At 38.6% G+C, this 14797-nt stretch overlaps 1 non-coding gene across 1 annotated transcript; it reads left to right on the top strand.

Annotated features, from left to right (window-relative positions):
* Positions 1-12769: 12769 nt before the first annotated feature.
* On the top strand, positions 12770-12962 carry LOC134484231 (U2 spliceosomal RNA). Its single transcript, XR_010061659.1, has one exon. It is a non-coding gene; the product is annotated as a U2 spliceosomal RNA (small nuclear RNA).
* Positions 12963-14797: the final 1835 nt, after the last annotated feature.

The raw sequence follows: 14797 nt of genomic DNA, 5'->3' as shown, positions 1-14797 counted from the left end.
ATTCAGCATTCCTCAGCTGTGAATTCTTTGTTTAGCTCTGCACCCCATTTTTTAATAGGGTTATTTGTCTCCCTGCAGTCTAACTTCTTGAGTTCTTTGTATATTTTGGATATAAGGCCTCTATCTGTTGTAGGATTGGTAAAGATCTTTTCCCAATCTGTTGGTTGCCGTTTTGTCCTAACCACAGTGTCCTTTGCCTTACAGAGGCAGCTTTATTTTTAATAGCTGAATAGTATTCCAGTGTATAGATGAACCACATTTTCTGTATTCATTCTTCAGTTAAGGGACATCTAGGTTTTTTCCAGTTTCTGGCTATTACAAATAAAGTTACTGTGAACATAGCTGAGCAAATGTCCCTGTGTTGTAATGGGGCATCTTTTGGGTATAGGCCCAGGAGTGCTATAGCTACTTCTTCAGGTAGAACTATTCTATATTTTACGAGAAACATCCAAATTGATTTCCAAAGTGGTTGTGCAAGTTTGCACTCCCACCAGCAATGGTGGAGTGTCCCCCTTGCTTCATATCCTCTCCATCATGTGATGGAGAGTTTTCATCTTAGCCATTCTGATTGCTATGAGGTGGAATCTTAGAGTCATTTTGATTTGCATTTCTCTGATTACTAAAGACTTTGAACATTTCTTTAAGTGCTTCTTGGCCATTAGAGACTCCTCTGTTGAGCATTCTCTTTTTAGCTCTGTACAAATGCCCATTTAAAAGCAAGTACATACCATACATGTTCTTTTGTTTTTTTTTTTTTTTTGTTTTTTTTTTTTCAGAGCTGGGGACCGAACCCAGGGCCTTTCGCTTGCTAGGCAAGCACTCTGCCACTGAGCTAAATCCCCAACCCCCACATGTTCTTTTGGGATTGGATTGCCTCACTCAGAATGATGATTTTGATGGTGCCTTTATTTTTAATAGCTGAATAGTATTCCATGTATAGATGAACCAATTTTTAAAAAATAGTGCCCATTTTTTTAATTGGGTCATTTTGGTTTGTTATTATCTAATTTCTTAAGTTAGTGCTCTGTTGATTGAAAAGTTGTTGGTGAAAATATTTGTGCACTCTGTAGGCTGGCATTACGTTCTGTTGACTGTGTCCTTAGCCTTGTGAAAGCTTTTCATGAGACCCCATTTATTGTTGAGTTTAGTGTCTCAACTATTGGTATTCTGTTTAGGAATTCATCTCCTATACCAATGAATTCAAGGTAGTTCCCCACTTTCTCTCATATTAGATTTAGTGTATCCAGTTTTATGTTCAGGTCTTTGACCCACTTGTACTTGAGTTCTGTGCAGGGTGGTAAATGTTTGCATTCTCGCACATGCAGACATCCAATTAGACTAACACCATTTAATGAAGATGTTTTCTTTTTTTCCATTGCATGGTATTGGTTTCTTGGTCTCTCTGTTTCTATACTGATACCATATGGTCTTTATCACTATCATGCTATAGTTTTCCTTGAAATCAAGGATGGTGAGACCTCCTGAAGTTCTTTTATTTTACAGGATTGTTTTTAGCTATCCTGGAATTTTTTGTTTTTCCATATGAAGTTGAGAATTTTTCTTTCAAGGTCTGTATAGAACTGTGCTGGAATTTCAATTGGAATAGCATTGAATCTATAGATTGCTTTTAGTAAAATGGCCATTTTTACTATGTTAATTCTACACATCCAAGAGCAGAGAATATCTTTTCATTTTTAGATATTTTCCTCAGTTTCATTCTTCAGGGAATCAAAGTTCTTGTCATAAAAATCTGTCACTTGCTTGGTTAGAGTTACAGCAAGATATTTTATATTATTTGTAGGCATTGTATAGAGTATTTCCCTAATTTCTTTCTCAGCCCATATAAAGAAAGGCTACTGATTTCTTTGAGTTAATTTTGAATGTAGCCACTTTGCTGAAGATATTTATCAGCTATGGGAGTTCTCTAGTAGAATTTAGGGGGGTCACTTACATATATTATCATATCATCTGCAAATAACAATACTTTTACTTCTTCAATTCTGATTTGTTTTCCTTTAATCTCCTTTAGTTGTCTTATTGCTCTATCAAGTACTATGTTGAATAAGAAGAAAGTGGGCTGCCTTGTTTTGCCCTTGATTTTAGTGAAATTGCTTTAATATTCTCTCCATTAAATTTGAAGTTGGCTATTGTCTTGCTGTATATTGCTTTTATAATGTTTAGGTATGCACCTTGTATCCCTGATGACTCCAAGGCTTTTACCATCAAGGGATGTTGGATTTTGTCAAAGGCTTTTTCAGCATCCAGTGAGAATCATGAAAATCATGTTTTTCTTTCCCTTTGTTTATTTGGTTGATTACATTGCTAGATTTTTGTATAATGAACCAGTTGTGTATCCCTTGGATGAAGCCTACTTGATCATGATGGATGATGTCTTCGATGAGTTCTCCAATTCAGTTTCTGAGTATTTTACTGAGTACTTTTAGATCAATTATCATAAGGGAAAAGTCCTGTTCTGTTTTGGTTTTTTTTTTCTGAGTCTTTGTTTAGGTATCAGGGTGACTGTGGCTTCATAGAATGAGTTTGACAATGTTCCTTCTATTTCTATTTTGTGTAATAGTTTGAGGAGTTTTGGTATTAGCTATTCTTTGAAAGTCTGGTAGAATTCTAAGCTAAAACCATCTTGCCCTCGGCTTTTTTGTTTGGAAGATTTTAATGACTGCTTCCATTTCCTTAGGGGTTATAGGACTATTTTAATAGCTTACTTGATCTTGATTTAACTTTGGTAAGTTGGTATCTCTCTAGAAAATCATCTATTTCATTTAGATTTTCCGATTTTGTGGAGTACAGGCTTTTGAAGTAAGATCTTTGAATTTCCTCAGTGTCTGTTATTATGTTTCCCATTTCACTTCTGATTTTGTTAATTTAGATACTGTTTCTCTGCCTTTCAGTTAGTTTGGCTAATGGTTTGTCTATCTTGTTGATTTTCTCAAAGAATCACCTCTTAATTTAGTAGTTTCTTTTTATTGTTCCCCGTTTCAAATTTACTGATTTCAGCCCTGTGTTGAGTATTTCTTGCCATGTATTACTTTTGGGTGACTTTGTTTTTGTTTTGTTTGTTTTGTTTTGTTTGTTTTTAGTTTGTTTTTTTTTTGAGCTTTCAGATGTACTTTTAAATTTTTAGTATGAGAACTCTAATTTCTTTTTGAAGGCACTTAGTAATATTAACTTTAACTTTCCTCTTAGCACTGCTCTTTCATTGTGTCCAATAAGTTTGGTTATGCCATGTCTTTATTTTCATTGAATTCTAGAAAGTCTTTAATTATTTTCTTTATTTCTTCCCTGACCCAGGGATCACTCAGTGGAGAGTCATAGAGTTTCAGTGAGTTTGTATGCTTTCTGTTGTTTAAGTCCAGCTTTAATTCATGGTGATCTAATAAGATACAGGGAGTTATTTCAATTTTCCTGCATCTGTTGAAGACTGAGTTGTGACTGGCTATATGGTCAATTATAAAAAAGGTTTCTGAAGGTCCTAAGAAGACTTTAGTGTTTGGGTAAAAGGTTTTGTAGATATCTGTTAGGTCCACTTGATTAATAACCTTGACTAGTTTCATTATTTCTATGTAGTTCCTGTCTCAATGACCTGCCCATTGGTGAGAGTAGGATGAAAGTCTTCCACTATTAATCTGTGGGGTTCCATGTATGATTTAGTCTTTAATAATGTATCTTTTATGAATGTAAGTACTCTTGCCTTTGAGAAATAAATGTTCATAACAGACATCCTCTTGGTGGACTTTTCCTTGATGAACATGAAGTGTCCTTCCATAACTCTTTTGTTTACCTTTGGTTGAAAGTTTATTTTATTAGATATTATAATGGCTAGTTCAGCTTGCTTCGTGGGTTTGTTTGCTTGAAAAACTTTTTTCTAGGCCTTCACTCTAAGGTAATGTCTATTTTTATTGTTAAGGTGTGTTTCCTATATACTGCAGAATGATGGATTCTGGTTTTATATCCATTCTGATAGCCTGTGCCTTTTTATTAGGGAATTGATCCATTGATATTAAGAGATATTAATGACCAATGATTGTTAATTCCTGTTATTTTGATGTTTGGTGTGTGTGTGTGTGTGTGTGTGTGTGTGTGTGTGTGTGTGTGTGTGTGCGCGCGCGTGCTTCTGTGCTTCCCTTATTTTGTTTCCACCGGTGTGGAAATGTTTATTTCATGTATTTCCTTGTGTTGAGTTAACCTCGTGGGTTTTTGTTTCCCTTCAAGTATTTTCTGTAGGGCAGGGTTTGTGGATAGATACTGTTTAAATTTGGTTCTGTCTTGAAATATCTTGTTTCCTACATCTATGGTGATTGAGACTTTTGCTATGTATAGTCATGTAGGTAAGACATCTCTCCAGACCCTTCTGACTTTTAGCATCTTTGGTGAGAATTTGGATGTTCTAACTTTGTATGTTACCTGATCTTTTCCCCTTATAGCTATTAATACTTTTTCTTTATTCTGTGGATTTTGTGTTTTGATTATTATGTGGCAGGAGGATTTCTTTTCTGGTTCAATCTCATTTGGTGTTACATAAGCTGGTTGTATGTTTATAGGTGTCTCTTTCTTTAGGTTGGGGTAATTTTCTTATATGATTTAGCTGAAATATTTTCTGATCCTTGGATCTGGGACTTTTCACCTTCTATTCCTATTATTCTTATGTTAGGTCTTTTCATAGTATCCCAGATTTCCTGGATGTTTCGGGTAAGGAATTTTTAGATTTACAATTTTCCTTGCCTATGTATCAATTTGTTCTATTGCATGTCTACTCCTGAGATTCTTTCTCCTATTGGTGATGCTTGTGTCTGTTCTTGTTCTCTTTCCTAGGTTTCCCATGTCCATGACATCTTCAGATTATATTTTTTCTTTTTATTCCTTCTATTTCCATTTTCTGGGCTTGAACAGCTTTATTCATCTTTCACTTGTTTAATTGTGTTTTCCAGTGTTTCTTTAAGGGATTTATTACTTTCTTTTTTAAAGGCCTCTACCTATTTGATTGTATTTTTCTGTATTTATTTTTAGAAGGATTTATTAATCTCTTTAAAGGCATCTATCATTTTTTTTTTTACTTTAGCTAGTTGACTTTTATAGAGTACGATACCAATTTCTTTTTTTTTTATTAACTTGAGTATTTCTTATTTACATTTCGAATGTTATTCCCTTTCCCAGTTTCCGGGCCGATGTTCCCCTAACCCTTACACCTCCCCTTCTATACGAGTGTTCCCCTCCCAATCCTTCCCCCATTACCGCCCTCCCCCCCAACAATCACGTTCACTGGGGTTTAGTCTTATCAGGAGCAAGGGCTTCCCCTTCTACTGGTGCTTTTACTAGGCTATTCATAGCTACCTATGCAGGTGGAGCCCAGGGTCAGTCCATGTATAGTCTTTGGGAAGTGGCTTAGTCCCTGGAAGCTCAGGTTGGTTGGCATTGTTATTCATGTGGGGTCTTGAGCCCCTTGAAGCTCTTCCAATCCTTTCTTTCATTCCTTCAACACGGGTCCCATTCTCAGTTCAGTGGTTTGCAGCTGGGATTCACCTATGCATTTGCTGTATTCTGGCTGTGTCTCTCAGGAGAGATCTACATTCGGTTCCTGTCAGCCTGCACTTCTTTGCTTCATCCATCTTGTCTAACTGGGTGGATATCTATGTATGGGCCACATGTGGGGCAGGCTCTGAATGGGTGTTCCTTCTGCATGTTTTAAACTTTGAATCCCTATTTCCTGCCAAGGGTATTCTTGTTCACCTTTGAAAGAAGGAGTGAAGCATTCGCATTTTGGTCATCCATCTTGAGTTTCATGTGTTCAGTGCATCTAGGGCAATTCAAGCATTTGGGCTAATAGCCACTTATCAATGAGTGCATACCATGTGTGTTTTTCTGTGATTGGGTTACCTCACTCAGGATGATATTTTCCAGTTCCCTCTATTTGCCTATGAATTTCATAAAGTCATTGTTTTTGATAGCTGAGTAATATTCCATTGTGTAGATGTACAACATTTTCTGTATCAATTCCTCTGTTGAAGGGCATCTGGGTTCTTTCCAGTTTCTGGCTATTATAAATAAGGCTGCGATGAACATAGTGGAGCACGTGTCTTTTTTATATGTTGGGGCATCTTTTGGGTATATGCCCAAGAGTGGTATAGCTGGATCCTCAGGCAGTTCAATGTCCAATTTTCTGAGGAACCTCCAGACTGATTTCCAGAATGGTTGTACCAGTCTGCAACCCCACCAACAATGGAGGAGTGTTCCTCTTTTCCACATCCATGCCAGCATTTGCTGTCACCTGAGTTTTAGATCTTAGCCATTGTCACTGGTGTGAGGTGAAAATTTAGGGTTCTTTTGATTTGCATTTCCCTTATGACTAAAGACGTTTAACATGTCTTTAGGGGTTTCTCAGCCATTTGGCATTCCTCAGCTGTGAATTCTTTGTTTAGCTCTGAACCCCATTTTTAATAGGATTATTTGTCTCCCTGCGGTCTAACTTCTTGAGTTCTTTGCATATTTTGGATATAAGGCCTCTACCTGTTGTAGGATTGGTAAAGATCTTTTCCCAATCTGTTGGTTGCCGTTTTGTCCTAACCACAGTGTCCTTTGCCTTACAGAAGCTTTGCAGTTTTATGAGATCCCATTTGTAGATTCTTGATCTTAGAGCGTAAGTCATTGGTGTTTTGTTCAGGAAATTTTCTCCAGTGCCCATGTGTTCCAGATGCTTCCCCACATTTTCTTCTATTAGTTTGAGTGTATCTTGTTTGATGTGGAGGTCCTTGATCCACTTGGACTTAAGCTTTATACAGGGTGATGAGCATGGATCAATCTGCATTCTTCTACATGTTGAAATCCAGTTGAACCAGCACCATTTGCTGAAAATGCTATCTTTTTTTCAATGGATGGTTTTGGCTCCTTTGTCAAAAATCAAGTGACCATAGGTGTGTGGGTTCATTTCTGGGTCTTCAGTTCTATTCCATTGGTCTATCTGTCTCTGTACCAATACCATGCAGTTTTTATCACTATTGCTCTGTAATACTGCTTGAGTTCAAGGATAGTGATTCCCCCTGAAGTCCTTTTATTGTTGAGGATAGTTTTAGCTATCCTGGGTTTTTTGTTATTCCAGATGAATTTGCAAATCGTTCTGTCTAACTCTTTGAAGAATTGGATTGGTATTTTGATGGGGATTGCATTGAATCTGTAGATTGCTTTTGGTAAAATGGCCATTTTTACTATATTAATCCTGCCAATCCATGAGCATGGGAGATCTTTCCATCTTCTGAGGTCTTCTTCAATTTCTTTCTTCAGAGGCTTGAAGTTCTTATTGTACAGATCTTTTACTTGCTTGGTTAAAGTCACACCGAGGTATTTTATATTATTTGGGTCTATTATGAAGGGTGTCCTTTCCCTAATTTCTTTCTTGGCTTGTTTCTCTTTTGTGTAGAGGAACGCTACTGATTTAGTTAATTTTATACCCAGCCACTTTGCTGAAGTTGTTTATCAGCTTCAGTTGTTCTCTGGTGGAACTTTTGGGATCACTTAAATATACTATCATATCATATGCAAATAGTGATATTTTGACTTCTTCTTTTCCAGTCCGTATCCCCCTGATCTCCTTGTGTTGTCTGATTGCTCTGGCTAGAACTTCAAGAACTATATTGAATAAGTAGGGAGAGAGTGGGCACCCTTGTCTAGTCCCTGATTTTAGCAGGATTGCTTCAAGTTTCTCTCCATTTAGTTTAATGTTAGCAACTGGTTTGCTGTGTATGGCTTTTACTATATTTAGGTATGGGCCTTGCATTCCTAATCTTTCCAGGACTTTTATCATGAAAGGGTATTGAATTTTGTCAAATGCTTTCTCAGCATCTAATGAAATGATCATGTGGTTTTGTTCTTTCAGTTTGTTTATATAATGGATCACGTTGATGATTTTCCATATATTAAACCATCCCTGCATGCTTGGGGTGAAGCCTACTCGATCATGGTGGATGATTGTTTTGATGTGCTCTTGGATTCGGTTTGCCAGAATTTTATTGAGTATTTTTGCGTCGATATTCATAAGGGAAATTGGTCTGAAGTTCTCTTTCTTTGTTGGGTCTTTGTGTGGTTTAGGTATAAGAGTAATTGTGGCTTCATAGAAGGAATTCGGTAGTGCTCCATCTGTTTCAATTTTGTGGAATAGTTTGGATAGTATTGGTATGAGGTCTTCTATGAAGGTCTGATAGAATTCTGCACTAAACCCGTCTGGACCTGGCTCTTTTTGGTTGGGAGAACTTTAATGACTGCTTCTATTTCCTTAGGAATTATGGGGTTGTTTAACTGGTTTATCTGTTCCTGATTTAACTTCCGGTACCTGGTATCTGTCTAGGAAATTGTCCATTTCCTGCAGATTTTCAAATTTTGTTGAATATAGGCTTTTGTAGTAGAATCTGATGATTTTTTGAATTTCCTATGATTCTGTAGCTATGTATCACTTTTCACTTATGATTTTGTTTATTTGGATACACTGTCTGTGTCCTCTCATTAGTCTGGCTAAGGGTTTATCTATCTCGTTGATTTTCTCAACGAACCATCTTTTGGTTCTATTGATTCTTTCTACGGTCCCTTTTGTTTCTACATTTTGTTTCTACTCAGCATTGAGTTGATTATTTCCTGCCTTCTACTCCTCCTGGGTGTATTTGCTTCTTTTTGTTGTAGAGCTTTTAGGTGTGCTGTCAAGCTGGTGACATATGCTCTCTCATGTTTCTTTCTGCAGGCACTCAGAGCTATGAGTTTTCCTCTTAGCATAGCTTTCATTGTGTCCCATAAGTTTGGGTATTGTTGTACCTTCATTTTCATTAAATTCTAAGAAGTCTTTAATTTCTTTCTTTATTTCTTCCTTGACCAGGTTATCATTGAGCAGAGCATTGTTCAATTTCCACATATTTGTTCTTCCCTTATTGTTATTGAAGACCAGCTTTAGCCTGTGGTGGTCTGATAGGATGCATGGGATTATGTCTATCTTTCTGTATCTGTTGAGGCCTGCTTTTTGACCAATTATATGCTCAATTTTGGAGAAAGTACCATGAGTTGCTGAGAAGAATGTATATCCATTCGCTTTAGGATAGAATGTTCTATAAATATCTGTTAAGTCCATTTGGTTCATGACTTCTCTTAGTCTGTCTACATCTCTGTTTAATTTCTATTTCCATGACCTGTCCATTGATGAGAGTCAGGTGTTGAAATCTCCTACTATAAGTCTGTGAGGTGCAATGTGTGTTTTGAGCTTTTGTAAGGTTTATTTTACATATGTAGTTGCCCTGTATTTGAAGCATATATACTTAGGATTGAGAGTTCATCTTGGTGGATATTTCCTTTGAGGAATATGAAGTGACCTTCCTTATCTTTTTTGATGACTGTTAGTTGAAAATTGATTTTATTCGATATTAGAATGGCTACTCCAGCTTGCTTCTTCTGACCATTCGCTTGGAAAGTTGTTTTCCAGCCTTTCACTCTGAGGTAGTGTCTGTCTTTGTCTCTGAGGTATGTTTCCTGTAGGCAGCAGAATGCAGGGTCCTCATTGCGTATCCAGTTTGTTAATCTATGTCATTTTATTGGGGAGTTGGGACCATTGATGTTGAGAGATATTAAGGAATAGTGATTATTGCTTCCTGTTATATTCATATTTGGATGTGAGGTTATGTTTTTGTGCTTTTCTTCTCTTTGTTTTGTTGCCAAGATGATTTGTTTCTTGCTTTTTCTAGGGTGAAGCTTGCCTCCTTATTGGGCTTTACCATTTATTATCCTTTGTAGCGCTGGATTTGTAGAAAGACATTCTATAAATTTGGTTTTGTCATGGAATATATTGGTTTCTTCATCTATGTTAATTGAGAGTTTTGCAGGATACAGTAACCTGGGATGGCATTGGTGTTCTCACAGGGTCTGTATGACATCTGTCCAGGATCTTCTGGCTTTCATAGTCTGTGTCGAGAAGTCTGGTGTGATTCTGATAGGTCTGCCTTTATATGTTACTTGACCTTTTTCCCTTACTGCTTTTAATATTCTTTCTTTATTTTGTGCATTTGTTGTTCTGACTATTATGAGACGGGAGGGATTTCTTTTCTATTCCAATCTATTTGGAGTTCTGTAGGCTTGTATGTTTATGGGCATCTCTTTCTTTAGGTTAGGGAAGTTTTCTTCTATGTTTCTGTTGAAGATATTTACTGGTCCTTTGAGCTGGGAGTCTTCACTCTCTTCTATACCTATTATCCTTAGGTTTGATCTTCTCATCGAGTCCTGGATTTCATGTATGTTTTGGACCAGTAGCTTTTTCCGTTTTACATTATCTTTGACAGTTTTATCAATGATTTCTATGGAATCTTGTGCTCCTGAGATTCTCTCTTCTATCTCTTGTATTTTGTTGGTGATGCTTGTATCTATGGCTCCTTGTCTCTTCCTTTGGTTTTCTATATCCAGGGTTGTTTCCCTGTGTTCTTTCTTCATTGCTTTTATTTCCATTTTTAATTCCTTCAACTGTTTGATTATGTTTTTCTGGAATTCTTTCAGGGATTTTTGTGATTCCTCTCTATAGGCTTCTACTTGTTTATTATGTTTTCCTGCATTTCTCTAAGGGAGTTCTTCATGTCTTCCTTGAAGTCCTCCAGCATCATAATCAAATATGATTTTAAATCTAGACCTTGCTTTTCTGGTGTGTTTGGATATTCAGTGTTTGCTTTGGTTGGAGAATTGGGCTCCCATGATGCCATGTAGTGTTGGTTTCTGTTGCTTGGGTTCCTGGCCTTGCCTCTTGCCATCAGATTATCTCTGGTGTTACTTTGTTCTGCTATTTCTGACAGTGGCTAGCCTGTCCTATAAGACTTTGTGTCAGGAGTGCTGTAGACCTGTTTTCCTGTTTTCTTTCAGCCAGTTATGGGAACAGAGTGTTCTGCTTTTGGGCGAGTAGTGTTTCCTGTCTATAAGTCTTCAGCTATTCCTGTGGGCCTGTGTCCTGAGTTCACCAGGCAGGTCAGTTGGAGCAGAAAATTTGGTATTACCTGTGGTCCCGAGGCTCAAGTTTGCTCGTGAGGTGTTGCTTATGAGCTCTCCGCGAGGGCAGCAACCAGGAGGACCTGCGCTGCCCTTTCCGGGAGCCCCTGTGTACCAGGGTCCCAGATGGCGTTAGGTGTTTTAGTCTGGAGTCAGAAATGTTGGCAGAGTGTGTTCTCTTCTGGCTTCCCAGGCGTGTCTGCCTCTCTGAAGGTTTAGCTCTCCCTCCCATGGGATTTGGGTGCAGAGAACTCATCTATCATTTTTTGTAAGGTTGGATTTAAGGTAATTTTCTTGTGCTTTGGTTATGTTAGAATATTCACGGCTTGCTGTAGTGGGATAGCTTTGCTCCGATGGTGCCACGTTAGCCTGACCCTTGTTGATTGTGCTCTTATTCCAGTCTTTAGCCGTCTGGTTGTGCTTGGATGTATGTCAAGTATCAGGAAAGTAGACCTAATCTGGATGTTCCCAGTGCAGCAGGTCTCTAGTAAGTAGTTTTAGACTGGATGTTCTTTGTGTGCATGGATGTTCCTTGTTTGGTGCGCCTGGTTGTTCCTTGTTGGGTAGACCTGAAAGTTCTTTCTTCGCCAGACCTGATGGAGGCTGGAAGAACAGTGGCCAAGACAGGGGAAAGCCTGCTTGTATTAGCTCTTTATCATGTTGTTTCCACCCACTCCTAAAGGTGTTTCTTGTGTTCAGAGTTATTGCTGCACTGTTACAGTAGCTAAACACTACTTTATAAATTATGTATCTCTCATTATAATAGTCTGTAAACAATACCATTATATTTTATGTGTGACGGGTTCTCGCTGTGTAGTACTGGCTAGCATGGAACTAATGTTTCTGACTCACTTTCCTGAGTGCTGAGATTACAACTGTATGTCACCGCACCCTGAAATAGTGTGTGTTTGTGTGTGTGTTTGTAATTTATACTTTCTACACCTCTGGAGAATGGACCAAGCCCAAAATTTGTTTTACATAATAACCTAACATTCTGTTATTAAAACATCATTTCCCACTCACTATCTTATTAGAAATTTCTACCAGCCCTGTGAGATGAGTCAAGTTCCAAGAATCTGTCTTCAGAAATATATATGTATATGTGTGTGTGTATATATATATATTTATACGTATATATATACATATACATATACATATACATAACATATATATATATATATATATATATGTTAAGAGTTCTCACTGCTTTTCCAGAGGACCTGAGTTTTGTTCCCAGAACCCCCGTTAGGCAGATCATAACCACTTGTAATTCCAGCTCCAATGCGCCATTATAGCCTCCTTGAATACCTGTACACACACACACACACACACACACACACACACACACACACACAAAGACACACACACACACGTTAAAGCATAAAAATCCTAAATAAAGAAATATAGATGTTAAGAAATTAGTCCAAGATCTCTCAGTCAATTAGTACTAGAAATTAGTATATAAAGCTCCAGCCTCAGCTTGATGATTCACAGTCCACACTTGGAGGAGAAAGCAAAGTTTGACTTCTAGGCCATTCTGGAATACTTAGTGAGAACCTAACTCAAAAAATAAAACCAACAAGCAAAATGACCCCTCCCCCCAATGAAAACAAGTTGATGTATCAGCACATAGCTATCGTCCCAGAACTTGAATATTAGATGCAGGAGGATCTGGAGTTCAAGGTTGTTCTTACATAGTGAGTTCTAGGTCCACCTGGGCTTCATGAGAGCCTTCCTAAAAAGTATTTATAAACTATTTGTCATTTTTCTGTCTTCTGCCTAGAATAAAGTATATAATATCTGTTCTCTTACACTTAATATCTTGGTATGTTCTCTGTCTAATGACAACAAATTAAATGGATTTTGGGAACTTGGGGGTGGAATAAGACTTGCTTTATCCACTCTAGGGAGTAACCTGATATTTCAGTATCTCTAGGATTCGTACCTTCTCTGGTTTGGGGTGAAAGTTTAGGTGGTAAAACATGAGGGTAACACGTTTTGTAACTCTTTTTTTGTTGTACATTTATTTATTGTGGTGGGTGTGGTTTTGTGCTACAGTGTGTATGGAAGTCAGAGCACACTTGAAGAGGCTGATCTTCTATGTGGATTCTGAGGGTCAACTCTGGTCTTCACACTGTGTACTAAGTACCTCTACCTGCTGAACAATCTCGCTTGTTCCCTTCGCCATTCTTTGTTATTGGGAAGTAATTTTATTTAGGTGCATGTGCTTTAGTTTGAAGATTTATCCTTTTCAGCACATAAGCAGTGCTTAGACATTTGGAGCCAAACTGCTGAGCCAGTGAGATGGCTCAGCAGCTAAAAGTGTTTTCTGTATAAACGTGACAACCTGAGTTCAATACCCAGAACACACATAATGGTAGAAGGTTAGGTCTGACTCTTCTGACCGCTCCCATAGCAACATGCCCATACATATAAACAGACAAATCCATTAATAATAAATAAAGGCCTGTACGGTAGCTCACAGCCATCTATGACACAAGTTACACATGATTGAACACTCTGATCCTTTGGCATTAGGTATGAACTTGGTACACATAAATACATGCAGGAAAGAGATAGAGAATAGAAATAAAGCTTTATTTTTTTTTAACTTTTCTGAGACAGTGCTTCACTCTGTAGACCAGACTGGCTTCGAACACACAGAGATCCTTCGACTTCTGCCTCCTGAGAGCTGGGGTTAGAGGCATGTGGACCACAGTCAGCAACATAAATAAATCGTTTTGAAAAATGAATAAAATAAGTACATCAAATAAAAATTTAGAGTCAAACTGCTAGGTAGCAAGTTCTAATCTGTGTATCCATCACAGGAAAATTATGATATCATTTCTTGAAAAAAAAAAAGAAGAAAGTAGAAGCTGTTAGAATGCCAGTTTACATTTTGATATCGTTTCTTACTCTAAATTTCTTAAGATTATTAAAACTTCAAGAAGGTCACATGTTCTTCCTAGTGGCTGCCGCTGCGGAGAGCTCATAAGCAACACCCCACGAGCAAACTTGAGCCTCCAGACCACAGGTAAGACCAACTTTTCTGCTGAAAGCGACCTGCCTGGTGAACTCAGGACACACAGAGGCAAAATTCCTCTAGGACCAGACACTTCCGGTATTTAGTGGGAGTCCCAAATCAGCGGATCCCTGCCCACAGCAGCTCTCTGCTCCCAAACCCCGTGGGAGAGAGCCCTCACCGCCTGGTCAGGTGGGCACTCCCGAGACTGCAGAGCGGAAGAGACCACCAACACTGCCCACCCCTGCCCACATCCCTGGCCCAAGAGGAAACTGTATACGGCCTCTGGGTTCCCATAGAGGAGGGCCCAGGAGCAGCAGGTCCGCTGCATCGGAGACACCGCCTGAACCTGAAGGGACCGACCAGATAAACAGTTCTCTGCACCCAAATCCGATGGGAGGGAGAGCTAAACCTTCTGAGAGGCAGACACACCTGGGAAACCAGAAGAGACTGCACTCTGCACACATTACTGATTCCAGAGGAAAACACCAAACACCACCTGGAACCCTGGTGCATGGAAGCTCCCGGAAAGGGCTGCGCAGATCTTCCTGGTGGCTGCCGCCGTGGAGAGCTCAAAAGCAACACTCCACGAGCAAACTTGAGCCTCAGGACCACAGGTAAGACCAACTTTTCTGCTGCAAGTGACCTGCCTGGTGAACTCAAGATACAGGCCCACAGGAACAGCTGAAGACCTGTAGATAGGAAAAACTACACGCCCGAAAGCAGAACACTCTGTCCCCATAACTGGCTGAAAGAAAACAGGAA

This window comes from Rattus norvegicus, chromosome X (assembly GCF_036323735.1).
Source record: "Rattus norvegicus strain BN/NHsdMcwi chromosome X, GRCr8, whole genome shotgun sequence".
NCBI lineage: Eukaryota > Metazoa > Chordata > Mammalia > Rodentia > Muridae > Rattus > Rattus norvegicus.
Note: the sequence above shows the minus strand (reverse complement) of the source record. Positions and strands in the feature narration are given on the sequence as shown.